Source organism: Helianthus annuus, chromosome 7 (genome assembly GCF_002127325.2).
Source record: "Helianthus annuus cultivar XRQ/B chromosome 7, HanXRQr2.0-SUNRISE, whole genome shotgun sequence".
Lineage (NCBI taxonomy): Eukaryota > Viridiplantae > Streptophyta > Magnoliopsida > Asterales > Asteraceae > Helianthus > Helianthus annuus.
In genome coordinates this window covers 116,317,352-116,323,351 of record NC_035439.2, presented here as the reverse complement: position 1 = coordinate 116,323,351, position 6,000 = coordinate 116,317,352, and the positions used below count along the sequence as shown (strand labels likewise).

General features: G+C 30.0%; 1 long non-coding RNA gene across 1 annotated transcript; it reads right to left on the bottom strand.

The window, feature by feature from the left end:
* Positions 1–1,702: 1,702 nt before the first annotated feature.
* Positions 1,703–2,820, bottom strand: LOC118480400. Its single transcript, XR_004862450.1, has 2 exons — positions 2,401–2,820; positions 1,703–2,021 (listed from the first exon to the last, which is right to left on the bottom strand). It is a non-coding gene; the product is annotated as an uncharacterized LOC118480400 (long non-coding RNA).
* Between the last annotated feature and the right edge of the window lie 3,180 nt (positions 2,821–6,000).

Here is a 6,000-nt window from a genome sequence, read left to right as displayed (position 1 = left end):
TAAATATGTTATCAAACTTGTGATATCAAAAATCTATGATCTAAAAGATGTACATCGACATAAACCTTTTGTTATTCATTCAGGAATATAGCATACCTAAATAACCATATTGTATTATATGCAGGACAAGGTAAAAGACAATATTTACAGTAACACTATTAACTACATGATTTTTTTTTTTTTTTGACTAAATGAACAGATGAACTTAGACTTCAAAGTTTATTGCTAATTTGATGGATGAAGAAACAATAAGATAGCAATATTAAGCTCATGCAGTATTCTAAAAACAATTCAATCTAAAAACAAATTGTATAAATATTTAGTTAATACAACCTAGAGCAGCAATACATACCTATGCACAACTAACAGTTTGTTTTAAACAAGTACCAACTTAAAAGTGAGTTTACAACAAACAAATGTTAGTATAAAGAAATAGTAGTAGATTTATTAAAACAAAAACAACAAACAGATTTACAAACACATAATAAAATAATTCTTACACAAATGAAACACAATGAAATATTATTTAAACAAAACAAAACACAACTCACTAAAACAATACGAAGACATCAATTAAATATTTGGCTTACTTCAGTTGAAATTATTTTAACAAAACAAACAACTATATAGTAACATATGATTCAAAAAGTTTATAGGAATATTTTTTTTTACCTGGTTTAGTAAAGAGACCCATAACTTCTCGTGAGGCCTTCACCATCAATGGTTCATTAACGATGACGTTTTATATGGAGGCTTTCGAACGAGGGTGAGACCAAGGGCTACAACGCCTTAGGGGACATGTTGCGTCGTGCTGATAACGTGTTGTGAAACATCGACCTAATAGCAACAATGTATAAAGTATAAACATATGAAGTAGGATTATAGAGATTATGGAGACAAAGAGGAAATGGAGAATGTAAGAAACTTATTCTTATTGATGTAAAATATGGATCACATATGCCTCTATTTATAGGCCTACAAGATGGGAGTTAAGTACATGAAAAGATGGGAGTTAAGTACATGAAGAGTCTTGATATAATGATAAACATAAATGGATAGTCACACAATAAATAAATATTAATTCATAATATTATTTAGTTTAATTATTACTATTATATTTATCTATTTACTTCAAATTCAAACTTAGTTATCTAATTTGATATTAGAGTAAATTACCATTTTGGCCTCTTTGGTTATATCACTTTTACCCTTTTAGCCCAAAAAGGAATTTTTTAACATCTGAGCACTCAACGTCTTTTTTTCTAACCCTTTTGGACCTCAATGTCATTTTTTCTAACCCTTTTGGCCCCTAAAAGTAAATGGATGGGTTTAGTGTTTGGGGCCAAAAGGATTAGAAAAAAAGACGTTGGAGGCTCAAATGTTAAAAGATACATTTTTTGGGTAAAAGGGTATAAGTGATATAACCACAGAAGACAAAATCGTAATTTACACTTGATATAACTATATATTTGAACGTTTTGTTTAGTTTGGTATCAAATAGATTTTACGAAACTTAAAATAAAATTAACTAATATTATTTATCATTTCTACATTTACACGTTTTAGATAAATGGTTAAATTTATTGAGACTTCGTTACATTTACAAGTTTTAAATAAAGGGTTAAATTTATTGAGACTTCGTTAACAAATTTTACTACAATATAATAATCTATTGAGTAAATTACGTTTTTGGCCCTTGTGGTTATGTCAGTTTTACTGTATTAGCCCAAAATAAGAATTTTTAACGTATCTGCCCCCATGGTCCCTATATCTAACCATTTTGGCCCCTAATTCTAACCAAACCCCAACTCTGGTTAACTTCTTGGTCACATGGGTTGCATATGATGGGTAAAATTGTAATTTCCCCTCCCCCTTTACTTTTACTGATTTATAAAAAATAAAAGAAACAATAATTATCATCTTCACATGAGATCTTCAAACCACTTTCAAACCCAGATCTTCAAGAACATCTTCGTCTTCTTACCCAGATCTTCAAGAACATATCATCATCAAACCCAGATCTTCAAAAACATAACAATCATCGTCATTCCTTGAATTTGACTAAAAATAGCAAAATAACTGAAAGATTGCCACGATATAAATAAATAATTCCCAGAATAACTAAAACTAGCAATACCCACTAATGACATTAACAAGCACTTCAAAAAAAAAAAAAAAAAAAACCACAAAAAATATTAAACTTTCTCTTCACTACTACTGGGATCTAATCCCCTTTTCTCCATAAACTTTCTCTGCATTTTCTCTGCTCAAAACACAGAAACCCCTCTTTAGATCTGATCTGATCTAACCCTAATTGAATCTTTACTAAAATCCAACCAAAAATTAAAAATAAGAAGGGATTCCAACAAAAAGATTAAGGAAGAACAAACCAAAACCCACATTTCAGAGGTGGTGAGAAGTCAAACATGCAGATTGACCAAATCGATGAGCAAATGCAGCTTGAAATCATGGAAGGAGGTAAATAACAAAGATTCGATTTTCGATTTCGATTTTGATGTGCTGCTGCCCTTTACTTTCGTGACAACCACCCAAATCCACCTTGGACTGCCACCGGAGATACGAAGGGAAAGATGAAGGGTGGGGCCACCGCTGTGCAGCACCGTGCGCCGCCACCTGCGGCTGCCATGGGTGGCTAGAAATCCACTGGTTTCATCTCTCTCTCTCGATCTCTCTGGTAACTACACACGCAAGTGTGTGTTATGTGAGGTGAAAATGGAGATAAGGTGAGAGTGTTGTAGAAAAAAAATAGGAAGTTGGGGTTAGGGTTTTGAGAAAGTGGAGGGGAAGGAAAGAGATGAAGATGATGATGTTTTGTTGAAGATCTAAGATTTCGTGTTTCTTTTATTTTTTATAAATCAGTAAAAGTAAAGGGGGAGGGGAAATTACAATTTTACCCATCATGTGCAAACCCATGTGACCAAGAAGTTAACCAGAGTTGAGGTTTGGTTAGAATTAGGGGCCAAAATGGTTAGATATAGGGACCATGGGGGCAGATACGTTAAAAATTCTTATTTTGGGCTAATATAGTAAAACTGACATAACCACAGGGGCCAAAAACGTAATTTACTCTAATCTATTTATATCAATCTAAATAAATATCTATACTATACTATATAACAAAGCATTAATGTGTGACACTTATCATTCATTGTAAGCATTTATTTTATGATTTTCTCGGTTCACTTCCAAACTTATCTTATATTAATTAAATAAATAAATGATTAATGAGCTAATATTAAATTTCATCTTACTTTAAATTTTGAATACCATTCTTCTATTTTTCTAATAAAATATTATTCTAAAATTTAAATTGTTAATTTAAGATATTTTTAAATAAAACAAATTATTTATCACGAAAACCAAACTTTGTATTAATATTGAAATATTTTTATTTTCATTACTAAAAAAATTATTATATCAATTGTATTACATACTTTATAAATCAATTTGTCGGAATTGGTACCACCATTTTATCACTCAAATAGATGCTGATTTGCTTCTTGAATAACATATCTTCGTTTCAAGAACCATCATCACAATCACCATATCCATCGCGTATCGAGTATTATCCATTAGTATATTGAAAGATATGACTTTTTTATTATTGGTATATAAAATTAGATTTATTAAACCCGTGTAATACACGTAGTTTTTTAAAGATATACCTTTTTATTATTTACCATACAAAATTACATTTATTCGACCCGTGTAATACATGAGGTTTTTTAAGATATAACTTTTTATTATTTGATATATAAAATTAGATTTATTCAATTCGTACAATACACGGGATTTTTAAGGATATATATTTTTTATTATTTAGTATAGAAAATTACATTTATTCAACCTGTGTAATACACATTATTTTATAGATGTAACTTTTTTATTATTTGTTATATAAAATTATATTTATCAACCCGTGGAATAAATGAGGTTTTTTAAAGATGTATTATTTTGTTATTTGGTAAACAATATTACATTTATTCAACCCGTAAAATATGGTTCTTATAAATATATTTTTTTATTATTTAATATATAAAATTATATTTATTTAACCCGTGCAATAAAGGAGGTTTTTAAAGATATATTATTTTATTATTTAGTATATATAATTCATTTATTTGACCCGTGTAATATACGGGGTTATAACCTAGTTATATATACTACAAAAGGGGTGTGGGGGAATAGAATCAGGCTGCTGCATGACGTTCCACCGTTGGCCCAGATAAATTACGCTTTTATTTTCAGTTTAAAATTACGAATTCGCCCCTGCACAAAATTATGATTTTGTCTCCAACTCAAAATTACAGTATTATCATCACTTTAACTTTTGACAAATTACGATTTTACCCCAGTTTAAAATTACAATTTTGCTCTAGTTCGAATTTACTGTCTTGTCAATCCATCATTTTAGTTTTTTTTTTTTTTTAGCAAAACTATGGAAATGTTTTGTTTTAATTGGTTGACTCGATTTAATTTTTATGCATGTCAGGCGGTTTTTTTTTTTAGCAAAGCTATGATAGTGTTTTTTTAGTTGGTTGATAAATATTTGGCATACACCTCATAACACGAGCGGGGCATCAACTAGTTAAAAAAATAAACGAACTTTCGTTGAATAGTTGACAAAGCGTTCGATTTCTGGATAATTTTATTTTATTAACTTCAGGTATCAAAATAAATAAATAGCGTTAGGTTGGTTCATGGATAATATTGTTTATACTATTAATCTATTGATTAGATGATTAAAAAACAAACATAACAAACAATTTGGATTTTGTAACATCAGTTTTGTGTATAGCTAGAAGGTTTTTTTACGGTAAATTATCTACATCAACTCATCGCACTTCACTATTGGAAGCTCGGTCTAATTAAGGGCAGACGGTCGTTCATTGCAATAGGGCTCACGCTGGCTCAGAGAGTGACACGACATTCACTGTTGTAAAACCCCAAGCCAGTTGAGTGCCCTAACACAAAATGCAATAGATGAGACTCGAACCCCGAGTAATGGAGAAAAACCAGAATGTCTCAACCATGTTACCATGTCATCATTGACTGCTAGAAGGTTCTTTTAGGGAGAAACATGCATGTTACTTTATTAGACAAAAGTTGTTCTACGTATTTACACGTAAACATACATAAATGGAGAAAAGAAAATCATAAAATGCTAAAATATTGTTAAAGATCAATCATGGAACTACTAATCACCATTATTCACTCAACAATTTTTTAAATTAAAAAAAAACAAATAGTAGCAACAGTTTCTTCAAGCAATTACATAACAAAAAAAGATACTAAATATCTAGTCCATTTTCTAGCATAAGTTATTTTCTACAAACCCATCTTCATTGTTTCCTCAATATCTCCTTGATAACATGGTGTAGGAAAGCAAAATGTGGTGTTAAATGTTCATTGAACGGGTATAACGAATAACAAGGGAGGGATCTAATATGTATGAAAGATAATAGATATCGCGACTAACAAATAAATAAATCTAAAATATCTTAAAGTCGACTCACATTCATATTCACGGGTCTTTGGGATTGCTTGTTTTAGCCAAATTATAATTTATTGACTTTTTAAAAAGTTAAATAGTGTTTGGTATTATGAGTGTATGTGAGAAGAAAAGTTATAAGAAGTTTTGAAAAGTCACTCCATTATGACTTATTAACCTTTTGAAAAAGTCATAAGAAGTTTTCATAAGCAATCCGAATTCAAGTGCTAAAATGTGTGTTGAAGTTAACTTATGGCGAGAACTCAATCATGGTTCTTGGTATAGTTCCTTTCTTGATTGGTTCTGGTAGGCGTTTACATATTGACTTCCTCTATATACAATTAGTAGTACAACCAAATCAACGTACATTTATCTTTGTAAAATAGTGAAATGTCATGAAAACAAAATCTAATCCAGACATCAAAATATGTTAATAACGATAGATTTTATAAAGTGATTCTATGAACATTTTCAAGATAGAGCCTAGA